The sequence below is a fragment of the Mustela erminea genome, chromosome 9 (genome assembly GCF_009829155.1).
Source record: "Mustela erminea isolate mMusErm1 chromosome 9, mMusErm1.Pri, whole genome shotgun sequence".
Classification (NCBI taxonomy): Eukaryota; Metazoa; Chordata; class Mammalia; order Carnivora; family Mustelidae; genus Mustela; species Mustela erminea.
The window spans coordinates 6,893,643-6,913,774 of record NC_045622.1 but is presented as its reverse complement, the minus strand read 5'-3'; the positions used below and the strand labels follow the sequence as shown (position 1 = coordinate 6,913,774).

At 41.8% G+C, this 20,132-nt stretch overlaps 1 long non-coding RNA gene across 1 annotated transcript in view; it reads right to left on the bottom strand.

Moving 5' to 3' along the window:
* LOC116598215 overlaps positions 1-18,919 on the bottom strand; it is a 127,271-nt gene extending 108,352 nt beyond the window's left edge. The window contains exon 1 of the long non-coding RNA XR_004289005.1: positions 18,679-18,919. This is a non-coding gene — a long non-coding RNA (uncharacterized LOC116598215). The remainder of the gene's footprint in view (positions 1-18,678) is intronic.
* Between the last annotated feature and the right edge of the window lie 1,213 nt (positions 18,920-20,132).

The window sequence follows — 20,132 nt, the reverse complement described above, 5'->3', positions numbered from 1 at the left end:
GAATGGAAGTGACTGAGAGTATGGGACAGTTTGGCTTCTTTCCCAATGTTAAAGACTGGGTCCTTAAGTTCAGCTTCTTTTGGGTCACTATCTGGTCAGTCCTTTGCTCTAAGTCATGGGATATCTGCACTGGGATCCCAGGTGTTTCTATTTCTAATTCTAACACTCTCTGTATGATATTTGTAGAAGCCTATATTTTCTTTACAGTGATTTCATTTTTATGATTTTACTTGGCCTTCACAGCAGAGTATGGAAGGTATCATCATTGTTATCTCTGTTTCTTATTATGTTAGGAAATCTGATACTTTAGCAAGAAGGGAAGCCTCAATACTTCAAAGATAATAGTAATCCTACAAAGCATATGGATTTGACCGACACCTTAATTCAGTCTGGAAGAAAGGGAAGATGTGGGTAGATGCTATGAAGACTTTGATACTTAAAGGGCAGTCTATGGAAGGATAAGCTTAACTGCAACGAACAGAGTGAGACAGATGTTTGAAACAGCTGGATCCATCCCAAACTGCAGCAGGCCAGCTAAGGAGTGACATCACGAGAAATGGTGCAGCAGAGACTGGACCAGTGGCCTCCAGGCAGACGTGTCACAGAGGGGGTGCCAGAGACGAAATTCTGGGGATTCTTACAACCCACTCATTTATGAATCCAAGACATGTACCCCATTTCTTGTTCCAAAGAACATTTTAAGTCCTCAAGTGACAACAAAACAAAACAAAATACCCAAGAACTATCTTAAATATGGGTGAAATGAGTCACAGTTTTGCATGCCTCCCTTCCATGGCTCGGGCAAAATGTGAGAAGAAATTCTGGGACAAGTTACAAGGAAAGAACTCGAGGGTTTAGCAATGAGACCAGAGAAAGAACATCAGCCTGGGCAATACCAAGCAGCAGCCTCGGGACAAATAGGACAAACTTCCTTTAAGGCTTGATGCAAAATCCCAGTTCTGTGCTTAACCTCTCACCATCTGGCCGGGGGGAGGGAGCTGCGTTGGAGCCAGGAGAATCTGTTGTTGACAACGTAGGAAATGGTGGCGGAAGGTCAGATGCTATTAGGAGATGGTGGTTCACATCCTGGGGATGGAGCTGTTGCTTGCAAGTGGTTTTGACAGAAATAGTTATTTCCTGGCTGACCAGCAGCCAAGTGTGTGGGCCAGAAATTCTCAAGAGATAAACAAGGGTCCCACCCCAACGCACTCTCCCAGAGGCCTGCTCACTCAGACACCATATTTCACCTGCAAGGTTGAAGACAAATAAAATCCCAGAGGGTCACTGACATTCAACTCATTTTATTTAAGTGATACTTGAAACACACATCTGGGGTAAGGGAGAGGGGTTGAAACAGAACACTTAACGAAAGGGTGCACGAAGAGATAAGCTTTTCATTTTGCTGAGTTTCTATTACAGATTTAAATAAAAAGCAACCCCATAGGAAATATTATGTTAATTATATAAAAACCATGAAGGCCATTGCCATGAATCTATGAAGGGAAAACTGACCTTCTTCCAAGGTCTTCTATGAAGGAACTCAAGAGTCCCTCAATTCCTACAGGTATTAGTTGAGAACAACCCTGAACAGGAAATTTGAGAAACTTAAGCTTTGGTTTGAAGAACAGCCCATTGTCTCTTTATTGTCACGTGACTTGATTTTTTTTTTTTTTCTTTGAATTTCTTTTCGGAAGCTCTCTTGTCCTCCCGTCTGATTATGTTGCATGCTTGCTTCAGGGCTTCTGCGGGGTCCTACTTGCCTTTTGGACCAATCTCAGACTCCTATGCAGCATGGAAAGCCCCTCCCTGCCCGCCGCCGCACCCAGGATCAGTCTGGACCCCGGCGTCTGCCCCACAGCATAGCCGTGTCCCCTGGGCCTGCCCGGAGCTCTCCCGTGGCTCACTTTCACTGCGGCTGGAATGCTCTCCGTCCCCTCCAGCCAGTGCACTCCTCCTTTTCAACTCCAGTGGTGGTGGTGCGGGGGGGGGGGGGGGGGGGGGGGGGGGAGGGGGGGTGTCTTGGTGGGGGAGGAGCAGTGACCCTTTCTTAGGTCTTGCCCAAATCCCCAGATGGAATTACTCTTCTCTGCGTGCAGAGGGATTTCTCATGCCATGTTAGCCTGTCCCAGCCTTGACACACATATTTATGGCTCATGTTGGATTATTAATTAAAACAAATAATATCTTACTCCTTCTGACAGTCTTCTGGACGACGCTCTTTAGGTCTGGATGGATTCAGGCTGCCTGTCCCTGCCCACAGGCTGAGCCATCTCCTACTGTATAAACTAGGCCCTCGGGCCTCAGCTTCACAGAAACCGTTTAGTATAAGGTCGGGCCCTATGGATGCCGCATATTTTAGCCCTTATGGTTATCTATATATGCCCAGAGCCTGGCAAGTTCCTGATACTTAATAATCCTAACGGGGAAGAAAAGCAGAATATGTTACCCCAAAATATGCCTCTTTGGCATAAGGATTGTTTTGAGAAACAGCGGACATGGGAAAATGTCTGGAAACAGAAGAGTTCCGTTTTGTAAAGGAAATTTGCATTCACAAATCCAATCTCCTTTTGTAACCGTGTCTCCCTTTCTGCATCAGGAAGAGCCAGTGACTCTAAATCACAAGAGAATCTTATCAGTGGAAAAGGCACAACTTGACTCCAGATAACAAACCTCACCCCTGGTTCTGTGTTTTTCCCGTAACTTCCCCGTGACTGGTCTCACCACACCCTTCTTTCTTCTGTCTTCAACTGATGATGGTATTTAAGGTAGCAGTTCAGAGGATGCACAAGGTAGACCCGTTAATAAACGGCATGTTTTCCTCTTGTTGTTTTGTCTTTCATTACAGGGGTCTCAGCCAAGGGCTCAGAAGGAGAGAGGTAAAATTGTATTTCTTCCCCTCCAACAGCGAACAGTGCTATGTATTAGCGTTAAGTACATTTCATGCGAGGTCTCGTTAGGTCACACATTCAAGGCCAAGACTTGGGTGAGGCTAGCAGGCACATGGGGCACAAAATTTAAGGAAGTGCTCACTCTCAGCGTTGACAAGAGCCTTCTGTTGACGTGGCCTTTACGTGGCCCTGACAACCAGTGCCTTCATCCACTACCGAACAACCTTCTTGAGACAAAGTTCGCACGCTGTACAATTCACGCATTTCAAGTGCACAGTTCCGGGGCTGTTGGTGTATTCACAGGGTAGTGCAAACATCACAACCAACTTTAGAACTTTCTCATCACCCCCAAAAAACCCATGCCTGTTATCAGTCACTCCTCATGTCCCCCAGACTCCCAAGCTCTGTGCCACCGTTGATCTACCTTCTGTCTCTGCAGATTTGCCTATTCCGGACATTTTACGTAAAGAGAATCCCACAACATGTGGTCTTCTGTGACTGGTGTCTTTCACTCACTGTAAGGTTTTCCAGGTTCATCTCTGTAGCCTCTATCCTTATTTTATTCTTTTTATTACCGAGTGACATTCCGTTGTATGGAAGACCACCATTTGTTTATCCATTCATCAGCTCATGGACATTTGGATTTTTTTTTTTTACTATTACGAATCATGCTGTTATGAACACCTGTGCAGATGTATGTTTTCATTTCTCTTGGGTCTATAGGCTAGAATTGCTGGGTGAAATGGTAACTCTGTGTTTAACATTTTGAGAAACTGCTAGACTATTTTCCAAAGGGGCTGCACCATTTGCTGAAAAATTGCCAGCAATTGTCCAGATTCTCCGCGTCCTCACTGTACTTGTTAGTCTCCATCTGTTTTTGTAACAGTCTCCCGGGCAGGTGAGAAGGGGTATCTCACTGTGGTTTTGACTTGCATGTCCTTAATGCAAATGAGATTAAGCATCTCTTTATGTGATTATTGGCCATTTGTCTATCTTCGGAGAAATATCTACTTAGCTCTTTTACCCATTTTCTAAAAGTATTCTGTTTTCTTGAGGTATAACTAACAGAGTTGTAAGATTTAAACTGTAAATCACGATTGCACATTATGCACACAAGGTACATGGGTGTGTAATGTGAACACACTGTGCAAGGATTCACCCCACCTAGTTAAAGGACACACCCGTCACCTCATGTATTTATCTTCCCTCCCATTTCTTTTAATTGGGTTATTTGTCTTATTACTGAGTTGTAACAGATCTTTGTATGTTCTGGATACAAGTCCTATCAGACATGATTTGCTAGCATTTTCTCCAATCCTGTAGGTATCTTTTCATTTTTTACAGTGCCCTTTGAAGTACACAAAAATTTTTTAAAAAATATTTTATTTATTTATTTGACAGAGAGACACAGTGAGAGAGGGAACACAAGCAACGGGAGAGGGGGAAGCAGGCTTCCTGCCGGGCAGGGAGCCCGACATAGGGCTCAATCCCAGCACCCTGGGATCATGACCTGAGCCCAAGGCAGACACTCAACTGACTGAACCATCCAGTTATCCCTAAGCACAAAAAAATTTTTTAAAAAAATATTATTTATTTATTTGACCCAGAGAGAGAGAGAGAGAGAGAGAGATATCACAAGTAGGCAGAGAGGCAGGCAAAGAGAGAGGGGGAAGCAGGCTCCCTACTGAGCAGAGAGCCTGATGTGGGGCTCGGTCCCAGGACCCTGAGATCATGACTGAGGGGAAGGCAGAGGCTTAACCCACTGAGCCACCCAGGTGCCACCAAATTTTTAAATTTTAATTCAATCCGGTTTATTTTTTCTTGTGTTACTTATGCTTTTGGTCTTCTATTCAAGAAGACCTTGCCTCACCCAAGGTCAGAAAGAGGCACTCTTACGTTTTCTTCTAAGAATTTTATAGCTTTAGCTCTTGCATTTAGGTAAGTGACCCACTGGGGTTAATTCCTATGTGACCTCCTTAAACGCTGTATTCCAGATGACTCGACTCATTTCACCCTGGGACTGCCCTGCTTTCAACAATTCCCCGAAGTCAACAAGAATATTATCTCCATTTATAGATACTTAAATTAAGGCTGGGGTAGTGAAATATTTTGTCCCATGTCACACAGTGAGTGGTGGAGATACAATTTGTACCCAGCTCTGTGCTGGAACCCTTACATTGGTTTCTTGGTTTATACTGATGGGCTCGTGAATGAATACAGAACTGACAAAAAGCTAAATTCCAATTTATGATATAGTCTCCATTCACCCGTTAAGTAACAAAAATTCAACTGAGGACCTTTGAAGATCTAATTGGCTTTGTTAAGCAATTCATGAATTGGGCGGAATACCATCTAGCCAAAGGAAAGGAGTTCCACAGAGCTGCAGAAAGGGAATGGTTTTTACAGGCAGCAAGGGATGCACTGTTCCAGGCCAGGTCGGCCTTCTGAGGGGAGTGGGAAGAGTCTAGCAGAAATTTCCTAGTGCTGATCAGGAAATCCCAGGTGGGCTGGCTACAGGCTGCATTCCTGGCGTGGAGGAGGCTGGGCGGAACCGCACCGAGGTTGGGTGTTGAGTCTTGTTTTGTTGCTGTGGGGCTCTTAACATGAGGGACTCCATTTGGGGCCTCTGGTTTTCATTTGAACACAGCTATGGAACTGCGGAGGAACATCCTTAGCTGCTATTTCCTCAGAAATAAAAATAGCTTGAATTACAGACATAGAGTAGATGAGACCTCTGCGTTGTCCAGACTTTATTTGCGGTTGAGGATTTACCCTGTCAGCGCCACAGGAGAAGGGACGGAGGGCAGCTGAAGACCATGAGAGTTACAGTTTAACAAATCCCATGCAGCGCATCTGTTGTGTGCATTCCGTGATGTTTGATGATACCTTTTTGTTGTCCAGATACTGGGGTATCATGCTGCGAGAAAAATGTATGAAAAGAAATCCATACTTGGACATAGCCTAGTGAAGTGTTACAAACATCGCCGTACAGAGAGACTGAACTCTTAACAGTAAAACAAAAAACAGATTCTCTACAAAGGAACAACAAAATCAGGTTTACTCGGAGGGGTGAAAAAGGGATTTCCAGGTATGAGGGAAACAGAAAAACTAAATTCCCGACATACCACAGGCACTTAGTAAATATTTGGGTTTTTGTTGTTGTTGTTTTCTAAGTTTTTTTGTTTGTTTATTTATTTATTTAAACTTTCGTTAAATAAATGTGTTCTCTTATATGCAAGTTCTCAGAAAGTATGCAACTCAGTTAGCTTTCCTAAACAAGCTGCTTTAACTAGGACAGTAAAAAATTGTTGCGTGGATGTCCTGCTGAGAACTGTTCATCTTCTTCTGTTGTCTGTTCCTAGACCTCATGGCTTCTTCTTCCCTTCTCTGGGGGAGGGCATCCTCTAGAACACTAGTTCTCAACCTATTAGGTTTCAAGGCTCTTACACTCTTGCAAATTACTAAGGACACTCCCAAAGAGCTTTTGTTTCCGTGAGTGACATCTATTCTTTTTTTTTTTTTTACACAGTAGAAGGCTTTTTATTCACCAATAAGCTAAAAGTCTATTTCTAGATGTTTCCTTCTTTTGCATGATTCATTTGTTTCACTAGGGAGCAAAACCCTGCAAGGGGCAGCTTCACATAGTCCTCAGACTCAGACCCATCTTCATCTTGACTAATCTGGAAGTAACTAATCTGGAAGCAACCACACAAAGCCAATCAGAAAGATCGTCCTTCTTCAGAAACAACTGTGATTTTATTCTTGAAGCATTCAATGTGAACAACATTCCCCATATTTCCAGTTTTACCGTTGACTTTAACCTTCTCCTGTGGAAACTGTTCAAGATTTCCAGAATCAAAAATGCCGTTTTCTACTGGGTGGGTAAGGTCCAAATTAAATTTCCAAGTCGACTTCTTCCGCTTCTTGTCTTTCAGCGCCATCTTGAAAGCCGGCTTGACGAGAGAAAGCTACATCTCTCGTCTATTAATTATTATGTGTTTAGTTATTAATTTTTATGTGTTTAGAAGTTAAAACTGAGAAACTTAAAAATATTCATGCATTTATTCAAAATAAGGATAATGAACATATTACATGTTCAAATCTCCAAAAATTGGAGAGACACGTCTTATTGTTTTACATTTCGGCAAATCTCTTTAATGTCTGGTTGAATGAAGGAGAGCTGGATTCTCATATCTGCTTCTGCATTCCATCCGCTGTAACATCAAATCCCATGTAGTTTCAGAAAACCCTACTCTGCGTCCATGAGAGAATAAGAGGGAAACACAGGTGACATCTCAGTATGGTAATGAAAACAGTTTGCCCTATTGGACCCCCTGATAAAGCCTTAGAAATCCCTAGGTGTCTCTGAATCACACCTTGAGAACCACTGCTCTAGCAACTTCCTGAAAAAAGACAAAAGTAAATTTTTTGAAGACTTGCAAATCTACAATGTTGTTTTTCTACTTGCACTTGATTACTAGGTTGCTGCTTTCTGCCTCAAGGGTCACTGGCATGATGTTTAGGGCCATTCTCATTGCAATTCTTTCTACACGGCCCATTCTTCATCACTTGAAGCTTTTAGGATTCTCTCCTTGTTTCCAGTTTTCATTGCATTTGTTCTTTCAGTCTTCAAAGTTATCTCTTTCCTTTCTGTGAAGCTTTCTTGCATTAATAATTCCATTATTTCTTCTCTTCCATTTCCTCTTGTTTTCCTTCTCAAACTTTCATTATTCAGTATGTGATCTCTTGGTCGGATCCTCACATTTTCTCTAATTTCAATCTCTTGTTTTACTCTCTGCACAATTTCTTCAATATTATATTCTAGCTCTTCTGTTTTCATTTTAGTCTTTGTGTTCTTTTAATTTCTGAAAGTAACATTACTTTCAATTAAATTTTTTCTTCCTGCTATCTACCTTATATCTTTCTCTAAGTTCCTTCGTCAAATATACTTTTTTTAGAGCCTTTCCTCAAATGGCCAGTGATTGCTGGCTGTCCACTTTCAGAGTGGGACATTAAACAACTGGACAGCAGGGAGTGTTGAGTGGCGGGTCTCCCTGAGGCTGGTGAGCACGGACTGAGCCGATTCACTGGGAGATCTGCACCTGTGAGCATCTGCAGACCTTTACTCCTGGCTGGTTGACAGTAATCCTCCCATTTCCCCCTGGGAGGGTACAAACCTGTGCTCCAGCTTCTTGAGAGAGGAGCAGAGAATGAAACTGGGGTCTGGGAAACAAAAGTGAAAATAAACTTTTGGGACTTCATCAAGATCAAAGGCTTCTGCACAGCAAAGGAAACAGTCAACAAAACAAAGAGGCAACCCATGGAATGGAAGAATGTAATGCAAATGATAGTACACACAAAGGGCTAATATCCAAGATCTATAAAGAACTCCTCAAACTCAACACTTACAAAACAGATAATCATGTTAAAAAAGGGGGAAAAGACATGAACAGACCCTTCTCCAAAGAAGACATACAAATGTCTTCTTTTGGCTAACAGACACATGGAAAAATGTTCATCATCATTAGCCATCAGAGAGATTCAAATCAAAACCACATTGAGATACCACCTGACACCAGTTAGAATGGCCAAAATTAACAAGACAGGAAACAACGTGTGTCGGAGAGGATGTGGAGAAAGGAGAACTCTCTTACACTGTTGGTGGGAATGCAAGTTGGTATAGCCACTTTGGAAAACAGTGTGGATATTCCTCAAGAAATTAAAAATAGAGATTTCCTATGACCCTGCAATGGCACTAATGGGTATTTATCCCAAAGATACAGATGTAGTGAAAAGAAGGACCATCTGTACCCCAATGTTCATAGCAACAATGGCCACAGTCACCAAACTATGGAAAGAACCAAGATGCCCTTCAACAGATGAATGGATAAAGAAGAGGTGGTCCATATATACAATGGAATATTGTGCCTCCATCAGAAAGGACGAATACCCAACTTTTGTATCAACACGAATGGGACTGGAGGAGATTGTGCTGAGTGAAATAAGTCAAGCAGAGAGAATCAATTATCATATGGTTTCACTTACTTGTGGAGCATAAGGAGTAACATGGAGGACATTGGGAGAAGGAGAGAAGTGAGTTGGGGGAAATTGGAGGGGGAGACGAACCATGAGAGACTGTGGGTTTTGGAAGGGAGGGGGGTGGGGGGTTGGGTGAGCCTGGTGGTGGGTATTAAGGAGGATACGTGTTGCATGGAGCACTGGGTGTGGTGCATAAACAATGAGTTCTGGAACACTGAAAAGAAATTTAATTTAATTTAATTTAATTTTTAAAAAGAATTCCTTTTTCAGAAAGGAACAGATAAATGCATGCTCCATCTACTACATTTACCTGGAAGTCAGCTGCAAGTCTATTCATGCTTTAAAAAACAATATAAAAAATCTGTTCCTGAATTTTATAGGTTTCTCCATGGATCTTTGTCTTTATACTTGAAGTCAGAATCCTTATTTAGTGTATCTTAGCTCTCCAGCATTTATTCTGGCCATAATCTGTTTGCAAAATTCTATTACTACATAACAGAAATCAAAGTCATTACTTATGTCTTTCAAAGAGTAGAAAAGACTTAATTTTGTCTCTTATTTTATAGAATTTATATTTTCAACAGTAAGATATAAGATAGTTTTTTTGGAAAGTTTAATAATCTCTGAGGACATAGAAGAAGAGACTCAAGGTATAAGTCATATTCCGGGAGTAGTGCGGACAGTTAAGACATTAAATATTGCTTTAGAAGGTTTATGGAAAAGCAGAGAGGCATGGTACTTTGTAGATGGGAAACACACACACACACACACACACACAACCCAGAGGAAAGGAAATGACAATGACTTAGCAAAAAATAAACACTTTTCTGTTTATGGGGCTCAGATTTAAAAACTTTTGTTTTTAAGTATCTAGTTTCGTGCCTTTTTTTTTCTTGACCCAGATGAATGTTCCGCTTACACACTTATTTAAGGCTCCCCAGTGGGAAGGCCCTAGCAGGTTTTTTTTTTTTTGTTTGTTTGTTTGTTTGTTTGTTTTTTCCTAGCAGGTTTTGACAGAATTTATTTCACATACCCGGCTAAAAATACAAAAATTTCATGCTTTTAACCAAGAATTGCTTACCTTTCTTAAATAGCTACTGTAAGTCATCCCTAGAGAAGTCACTTTTCATCAAAGGCACACAGTTCTACTATAAAAGACATTACCATTTTAATGAATATGTCTTTTTCCTGAACTGACCAATTAGTATATAATGCATGTAGCTGCTAAATCTATCTTTATAGAAATGAAAAGAACACTATATTCTCAGAAGGTTAGCCTGGAATGCAATGTGAGCAAATCCTTTTAAGACCAGGTCTATGCGGAATATATTACTTACGGTTTCCCCCCTTTGTTAATATGCTGCCTTTTAAAGAGTCCATATAAAGAATTTGAGGATGATATGTACTACAAAAATGCAGGGTGGCTATCAGTCCTAGAAAAAAGTAAATATGAATCCTTCTCTGATTGTACTACATGGATTTGTCAGACAGATGCTGTGCCTTTTGGTGTCAGATTACCTTGATTCTGAGAATATTTCCTACTGATTTCATACCTTCTGTCTTATAAACATCCGTTTTACTTAATCTTCTTCCTACAGTTTCTTGTGCTTTCTCTCAACCTACATTTCATATTCAGAAAGCAACCCTCCTTTCATACCCTTTCCTCCTGCTGCCCAAGTCGCTCCAAAATCCCCTGTTCTGCCAAGAATCCTTTATCTACCATTTCACTGTGGAGCTTGTCTTCTCTTTGCATGGAAAGTTAACTTTTTCTTTAGTTATTATTTTTTTAGCGCATGACTAATAAATCTTCCCCAGAGCAGTATTGCTCTCATTGTTTCATTTTTCACAACAAAAGCTTAGAAGTCATTTAAATACAGTCACCTAAATCTGCTTTTAAGGCTTCTATTGGATCTCAACAATGGTTTTGACGTCGAGCCTATCTTCTAGATCTGCTCCGGGAGCTAGGGTCATTGAGTCCCCACCTGCGTGCTCAGGATTGCTTGTCTTGTGGACTCAACACTGAATCACCCAGCCACCAAGGTGACTTTATGGGGACATTTTGGTACTCGTGGTTGGGTTCCTCTATCATTCCCAAGGCCCAATTCCTCCTTCATGTGTCTCAGTCCTGGTAACTGGGTTTCTCTTTGTCTTTAAAACCCACTCTGTCTCAAGTGCTCTAAGACATATTCCTGACATTCTCCCTGACCCCTTCTCTATCCAGTGGTGGTTTCTATCTAGTATCCCAGTGATCTCCCCGACTGAGACCCTGCCATGTTTTTCTGCCAGGCCACCTCCTAGGAATGGAGCTGGTTCTTAAACACCGGTTGGGTGGCTGGGCCCAACCGCAGATCTCCATCAAGATGAATCCTGCATGACTCCCCCCAGATCCAGTTCCTACACTACACCTCCATGCTGGGAGCTCCATTACTCTGTTGAGAATATTTCTTTCTCTAGATTGAATTCTTTTTTAATTGCTATATCTCTTGAACCCTGCACATGGCTCATGAAAAGAAAGAGAGGTAGAAAGGAAGGAAATGAACATTTATTGCATACCTTTTATTTGACCCAAAAGGCGCTAGACACCGTCACATACCATTAATGAAATCTTTTCTTCCCACAAGAATTTTGTGAAATAGCTGTTGTTTTCATCTCACAGGGAAAAAGGCGGTAGGGGGAGCCCCAAATGAGCAACTTGACTCTGCACTGAGTTAGAGGCTGACCTAGGAATCAAGCCTGGGTCTTCTGCTTCTGAATCTCTGTGATGGTCTCAGTATACCAGGCTGCAACCTGGCAGTGTGGCCAATTCAAGTTTTATATTCTACACATCCCCGCTTCTCTGTTCTACGTTATTTGATGTTTGCTATTAAGGAGAATGAAGACAGTGCAGAAAATGTGATTATGGGTGATGAAATGGAAAGCCAGTCTCATTATTTTATGGTCACAACTCATGCTGAAAGTTTTGGTGATGATGACAAGGAACATGTGTGTTCAATAGGGGAGACAAGACATCGCTTAACTACTAATGGTTAGAACGTAGGAAGACATCTTTCAGAGTTGCTCAGCACGGATACTCAAGAGAGTATTTTAATTATGGTATGGGTTTCTAAATTATTTCCCTTGGACCATTAAGAAAGATATAAATCATTAAACATGATTAATGGAATCCACAAAATTCTCAAAGTAGAGCAACAACTCTGTTGACTGACATTTATTTTAAATAAGAGGAAGCGTCTGTAATGGCAAAACCCGAATTAAAATGCCATCAGCAGCATTAGTAAACATCGGTCCTGTTCTTCTTTTTCACTAATGCTGTGTTTATTTATTCATTAACTTATGAAGCTCTTAGGGAAATTAACTGGGGGGTATCTCAATGAGAAATGACGGAAAGTCTCATGGAATGTCCTCCGGGAAGGGCAACACCCTTTCGACCAGTGCAGATTAAAACAGTAAAACAGAGTCTTGCTTTCTCTTCTATGGTGTCTGCCGTGGATCTGGCCATTCCTGAGTCTTTCCTGAGTGGACAATGGGTGAGATGGAGTTACGGGACTGTCTTCACATTACATCAAAATCACTCACAATTCAGCCAAGTTTTAATCAGAAAATTGGTTAATTGAGTTGGAGAAAAATGAAAAAAAAATTTTTTTGGATGTACCAATTGTGTATGACATGAAAGGGCATGTTTAGATGAAAACAATTATGAAACAGACACACTGGATCTCTTGGAAGGTCAAAGAACTCCCGAGAGGTGGATATTATTAATGTGACAACTTCTGCTATCTAGCCCTTGGTGGAGTGGACACTGAAATATTTTTTGAATGAATGAAACCACATGGGCCAGAGGACAGTCTTAATAATTGCATTAACTTTGTAATTAAGTTGATGTTCATGCCAGTTTGTCTCTGGGGTGGCTTCAGAATCTAACTTGAATGCAAAGTGACCTCAGGACAGCCTCTGGCCTGATGCTGGGTGTGTCCTGGTCTCTTCCAGATCTTTTGGCCAATGGGCTGGATAGGGCCTTCTTGGAATAACATCTGTCTGCTTTCAACAGGCTGGATAGGGCCCTCTTGGAATAACATCTGTCTGCTTTCAACGGGCTGGATAGGGCCCTCTTGGAATAACATCTGTCTGCTTTCAATTCCAGTGATAAACTTGAACAAGGACAGTAGATGTGGAAGCATGAAGAGTGAGTTATACACATCTTTTTGTAGGGACATTCTGCTAAATGTTAGGCTTTCTTCATGGGATGGAGGTGGATTAGGAAAACTAGGAAGAGTGCACCCTGGGACAATGTAGAAACAAGTTCTCTCTTGGCAAAAATAAAAGAGACAATTTATATAAAAGGAGCTAACAAAGAGCCTGGAACATAGAGCAGACATTAAATAAATATTAGTTCCTTTCATTTCCCTTCTTGACAAAGTATGCCTAGAACATCTTTTGGGTGGTTTTGTGTGTGTGTGTGTGTGTGTGTGTGTGTGTGTGTGTGTGTGTTTGGAGGAGGGTGTTAGGTAGGGAGAGAACAAAATAATTATATTCCCAAAACAGCATATGTGATAGGACAATATACCGAGTATATATTTGGTGCCGTCCTCACATTCCCTTTTAACCTCACTTTGGGAATTAACTAGGCAAGCCACACATACCTCCTTCCTAGAAAAACTCCTCAGGGAAGGTATGATTTAGGCTTTGAGTGTCACAGTTGACATCTGAAGACCCTGGCAGGGACAATGGGTTTGGAAAAAAGGCAGGAGAGGGTTGAATTGCAAGATCCTGGATCTTTTTAAATGTCAAGAGCAGAATGTTGACCTAAATATCCTCAATATCTAGCAGTGTTCCAGAATTGATGGGAGGTCAGGACAAGGAAGCAAATTCCCCAGCCTGGGGAACTGAGGAGCACATGAGACAAAAGGCAAGAGAAAGAGATGCTGATGGGTGTCTCTCACGAAAGGATAGCTTCAGGCGCCAAGCAGAGGTGGGTGATGGGTGACGGGTGCCTCCTGTATATTCGGAGATCTGAAGACAGACCTGGAAGTTGGCATGTGACCTAAATGATGTGTCATCAAGGCATGGAAGCAGCAGAGCACCCCAATTCTCCCAGGCCCATGGGCTGTGAAGAAGGTACAAATACTAGTGAGCACAGAGAGTGGGTTGAGTTGAATGAGTCCCACAGTTGAGAGGAGGTTGTGCAATGACCTGATACCCAAGCATTTCATGTCGGACGACCCTGCCTTAGCACATGCTTCCCAAGGCAGACAAACACGACTAACGTTCAAAGCCAGTGCTCCCAGAACTCACTACAGACAAAAACCATGATGCCAGGACTTCAAATTAACCTCAAGGAAAAGAAGACTAAGAGAAAGAATCCTTAAAACTGACAAGGTTTACCACCAGGTACATTGGGGCCATGAAATAGAAACTCCATTTAGTTATTTTTAAAAAGTGGGGAGGGGGCACCTGGGTGGCTCAATGGGTTAAGCCTCTACCTTTGGCTCGGGTCATGATCTCAGTGTCCTGGGATCGACCCCTGCATCAGGCTCTCTGCTTCCTCCCCTCTCTCTGCCTAGTTGTGATCTTTCTCTCTGTCAAAAAGAAGAGTGTGTCTCTCACACTCTTAAGTGTGCACAGTTTAAAAAATATGTACAAATATGTGCAAATGTGCAAGAGTGGGATGGCCAGAGGGGGGGGGGTTGCATTGGAGAATGGAGGAGAAAATCAGAATTTTGTTTCTTCTTCAGCACTGAAGAAAAGTTAAGAGGGCCAGATGTCCGTAAGCGATGGTGGGCACTGGGCCAGTTTGGAGGGCTCCTGCTCCCATCTAAACACAAAACATCTGACAAACACTAAGTGGATGAAATTATCCATGGGGCCATTTTTAAAATAAGAGAATGTTTCTTCCCAGCTCAAAGGCTGTGTCCTGACAACTGTGTTTCAGACAGTTCACCGCTTCTCATAAAGACAGGATCAGCCCTGAGTGCTATGAAATTCCTCTCCCGAATCTGCCTTCTCATAGTTGACCTGAAACTATTTCTCTCATCCTTTGTATTAGAAACAGCTTCCCCCATGCTTTCATAACTTGGGGTTTTAAAAAAATTAGTTGAAATTGCTGCTGTTTCAGGCAGGAAGTCCACCTTGGGTGGGGCCTCAGAGCAGAGTGGGGCCAACAGGAGACCTCGGGGCAACAAGGATATTTCACTTGGTAAAAGTGAAACATGACCTAACCACACACTAAGATAAAGGAAAACCACAAGAGAAGATGAACATCTCTCAAAGGCCATGGGATTTCAGCCAGTTAAATATTTATTATTTTCTTTCCAATGCATTGATTTCTTCATTTTCATACTAGTACAAATTTCTTTCTTGCCCTTTATGTAACAGTTTGAGGAAAAATAAATCACTCTCAGCCTGTCTGATGATTTCTCCAGAGGTGGTATGTTCTGGTACAAACAGCCCTGAGGTAAGAGGCAGATCAAGGTCCCGGGCTCAGTGTCACCCCTTACGAGATTTGGGACAAATTCCCCAGTGTACAGTCTGTTCTACCTGTCATAACAAAAGACCATAGACTTGGCTGGAATAACAGAAGTGAATTTTCTCACAGTTTGGAAGTCTGGAAGTCAGGACACCAGGGTGGTTGGCTTCTGGTGAGAGCTTTCTCTGGGCTGGTACAGGCCGCCTTCCTGCTATGTGCTCACATGGCAGAGAGGAAGCTAGGTCTCCCTTCCTCTTCTCACAAGGCCACCAATCCTATCAGATTAGGATTCTACCCTGATGACCTCATTTAACCATAACTACCTCCTAAAAACCCTATATTCAAATATAGTCACATTGGGGATTAAAGTTCCAACATATGAAATTGGGGGGAGTATATAATTCAGTCCATAGGACCTCGTATCTTGTTTCTTCATCTAAAATAAGCTCAAAGGGTAAAAGAGCAAATGCGCTAACTAATGTGTATAAAAGTTCTTTGCAAATTATAAAATCCCATGCAAATGGATGATATTAATTAATAAAAACCATAATATATGGAAGAAAAACACTGTCAGTAGAAAGGCCAACATATTTCTGATTTCTGAGTCAGGACATTTGAAAAATCCCTTAACTGCGTATCTCGGTCTAGGCAAATTGAAACAGCAACGTCCTAAAATAGACCACCTCGATGAATGCGTAATCGTTTTAACTGATAATGAAATATTTGTTCTTGTCTAAACAATTAGCTTCAGGGTAACTAATAATTACATCCTGCATCTCTTCTAAATTGCATTCCACATGTGAATATTGAATTACTATCCTAATAATAACGTTTAAACATCACTAATAACCCTAGCCAACACAACTGGAAACCTTCCACAGTAGCCTGCACTTGCCTTAAGTGTCTGATTTACATAAATAATACCCAAAATTAAAAGATTTGCCCTTTTAATCTCCTTAACTATTATTCATTATTTTTGAATATTGGAGACATAACCAGTGCTATGTAAAATAAGAAAAATATTACACCAGCATGAAGACTTAGAATTTAATGAGAAGAGCAAATAGTTCACGTAGGTCTGAAGCATGGCTGTCAGACTTTGTACCTTTCCTTCTTCAGGGCGTTAGCTGTTCTTAGATCTGCTTCCCCATGGTGACCTCAGCAACTGCGACTGGTATCACACACGGCATTGCTGCTTTTGGAGATCTGTACTCAGATCCACCAACTTCCTGTTTCTGGGTTAGTCAGTATGGTAATAGGGGACAGACATTCTTCTCAAAGAAAGTGTCTCCCCCTCTCCTGGCCCGCAAGGGAAAAATTCTTCCCCAGACACGGGCCACTCTGATCTCTCATGCTGTTGAGACAACTGACCATGTTTATAATAATGATAATAACAACGAACTATGAAAAAACAGTTGTTTTTAAGCTGAAGTTTGTGACTGGCTTTATGGGATCTGTAGATTCCATGTTAGTTACATGGAATGATCTCTCAAAAGGTCTGTGACTAAAAAGGTCTGAAGTCACAGAAATAAATGTTGGTTAATGGTGTGCATCTTAAATTATGAAGTTCAGTACACAGTTAAGAAGTATGTGCTGCTTTCCCATGGGACTTTCTTCAATATATTGTATCGTTAATGGTGATACGACAAAAGAAAACTGTAGCATACTCTTACAATGGGGAAGTCACTATACTTAATGGCATGGAAAATACAAATGCGAACGAAGCATGTGGTCCTGCACCCTCCAGGGTCATACAATCTACAGAAGAATTAAGAAATGTATAAAAACAATAGTAAAACAAAGCAGACTGTGAAAAGGCCATAGAGTAGGCATAAAGGAGTTCCTTTTTTTTATTTGAAAGAGAGACAGACAGACAGCCATGATTGCAGGAGTAGGGGGAGGGGCAGAGGGAGAGGGAGAAGCAGGCTCCCTGCTGAGCAGGGGGCTTGATGCCAGGAGCCTGAATCACAACCTGAGTAGGGCTCGGACCTGAGCCAATGGCAGACACTTTGCTAAGAGCCACTCAGGTGCCCTGGCATGGAGGAATTCTTAAGGAAACTGTCAATGAGATTAAACTCCATAGAGGAAGTAGTATTTGGACCAAGCTGTGAAAAATAAATGGAATTTCCCCAGGGTTAATTCGGGGAAGAACATTCTAAACAGGAGGAATAGCTTAAATAAACGTGGGGGAGGGAAAGCAAGAGGTGAATTCAGACCATGGATTTGAGGGGCAATGGGAAACACATGGTTAGTTATTGAGTATTTTGGATCACAGACGACGCTGAAATGTCATTTAGAAGGGAGAAGAGTAAATTAAAAATCTGTCACAACAGTCCAGATTGAAAAGAAATGGCGCCCGAGGTCAGATATGATCCTTAGGACGGGAAATCACGGTGGGGAAGCATGTTCTGTGTAGGTTCCAGCATTAAATATCTAAGAGACCCGTGAGGCAGGGAAGGGGACTGGGAACACATGGGGCTTAACACGTGTGAAATGTGTCAGAAGCTATGGAGTGCAGTTTTTTTGTTTTTTGTTTTTTTTTAAGATTTTATTTATTTATTTGACAGGGAGATAGAAATCACAAGTAGGCTGAGAGGCAGAGAGGGGGAACAGGCTCCCCGCCGAGCAGAGAGCCCGATGCGGGGCTCCATCCCAGGACCCTGAGATCATGACCTGAGCTGAAGGCAGAGGTTTTAACCCACTGAGCCACCCAGGTGCCCTGGGAGTACAGTTTTTATGGAGGGAGTTGTATTTGACCCCATACGTAGAAAGTGATCATTTTTTTTTTTTTGATCATTAACTACTTTCTATAATGTCACTAGACTGCATTAATTAATTAATGGGGGTATTAACCCCATGTAAGGGAACTGGGGAGGGACCCCCACTGAGGAGGTGGAGAGGGGAGCCTTACCCTCATACCAGAGAGGTGTAGGCGCCATTGCCTGCTTGAGAAGGTCAAAGGGAAAGAGGGGCGGAGAGGGAGGTACTGCTTCTGAGAACAGGAGAGGCTGGTGCAGAGACAGAAGAGAGCTGCAGAAAGTTGAGGAGAGAGTGAGAGAGTCGGGAGAGAAGAAAGATGTTGAGAATTCTTCAATGAGGATCAAGATCCATAATATCATGATACATCATATTTATCTTCATGTGAAATCTGTTCTTTGATAGAGACTAGATTAATCATCAGAAACGTAAAGAAATGAAAAGAATCAGAATAGCCACTAAATATCCCACAGCAAAGACCGTCAGTAATTCCCAAGTACTGGAGAGGATTAGCAGAGCTTAAGAGAGTACCTGTTCGTGGGGTCTCCAAGGGCCCCAGCCTCTGATCTCTTCCTGCATGACTCAGCATCCCCAGAGCAGCGAGAGCCAGGTGCACAGAGGGCCTGCCCTGGGGGTGAGGAGGGGGTGCTGGCAGAAGGCCAAGCGGCGGGAGGTCTGTCGGGTCCCCTCCCAGCAGAGAGGAATGTGCGCCCAGAATGGGCCGTGCTTATCTCACATGAATTGGCCCTGTGTCTGGGGCTTGACTGTGAACTTCCGGAGATGGTGCATCGCAGAGATGAAGAGCAGAGGTTTCGAGCCGGCTGAGAATCACACCTCAGGGAGACACTCAGAAGGCAGCAACAGCGACCCCTGGAGGTGTGATTTCTGGATGCCCACGACCAAGAACTAACGACCAGAGCCCATTTGCTTCCGGTCGGCTGCCGCTGAACAAGTCAGTATGACACTATTTAAAATAAAATAAATGCAATAGGTAATAAGTGTCCTATGAATATCCCTGAGAAGCATATGTTACAGAACGAAGGAAGCTTCTTTAATGTTACTGTTGCTGTTGCAAGTCTAAATAAATATAGATACATATTTGCCCATACATAACAAAGCATTCAACTTCAATCCACAGGAATGTAAAAAAAACCATGTAAGTGTTTTGATGAGTGCCAAGCCGATTTGCTATGTCTTTCAAATATTCATTATCTAACGTATTAAAGAGAAAAAAATGCAAACTCCTTCCAAAGCCATGTTGCAGTCTGGATGACTCTAAATACATAATTTTAGTTGGAAAATGTACAGTTTCTCTTTGCTCAAGGAACTGTACTCATAATTTGTGCTTTGCTGTTTTTTTTTTTGTTTTGTTTTTTTGCCTAAGGCTAAACATTAATAGGGAAAAAATTGAGAGCAAAGAGGTTAATATCTAGCTTATTGAGGGAATGACTTATTCATTTCATGGGAATAATTTACATCAAAGGCCACTAATCTTAACATTAAATATTAAAGAAATAAAACAATCAGCTAAAAACAAAAGCAAGTCTTTTCACAGGTATCTTTTCAAATACCTGTGATAAATCAGAAAGAGGACAAAGAACCCATCAATATCTTATTTCATAAAGGATGAAATAATTATTTTTTCTTACTTTTGAATTAAAACTTTTTACTTTTAAAAAACTGTGTTACTGTGGTATGTTTACATATAATAAAATGCAAATAAAATGTATTTTAAGCATGTAGTTTGATCAGTTTGGGCAAATGTATGTATCTGTAATCACTACCACAATCTCGATAAAGAATATTTCTATCCCACCAAAATGTCCCTAGTCTATTTGCAGCTAATTCCCTCCCTACCCACTGCCCAGAGCAAGCCCTATTCTGCTTTCTGATGGACTATTGATTTTGCCTGCTCGAGAATTTCACATAAAGGGAATCATATAGGATATATTCTTTTCTTGTGGCTTCTTTCACTAAGTATAATG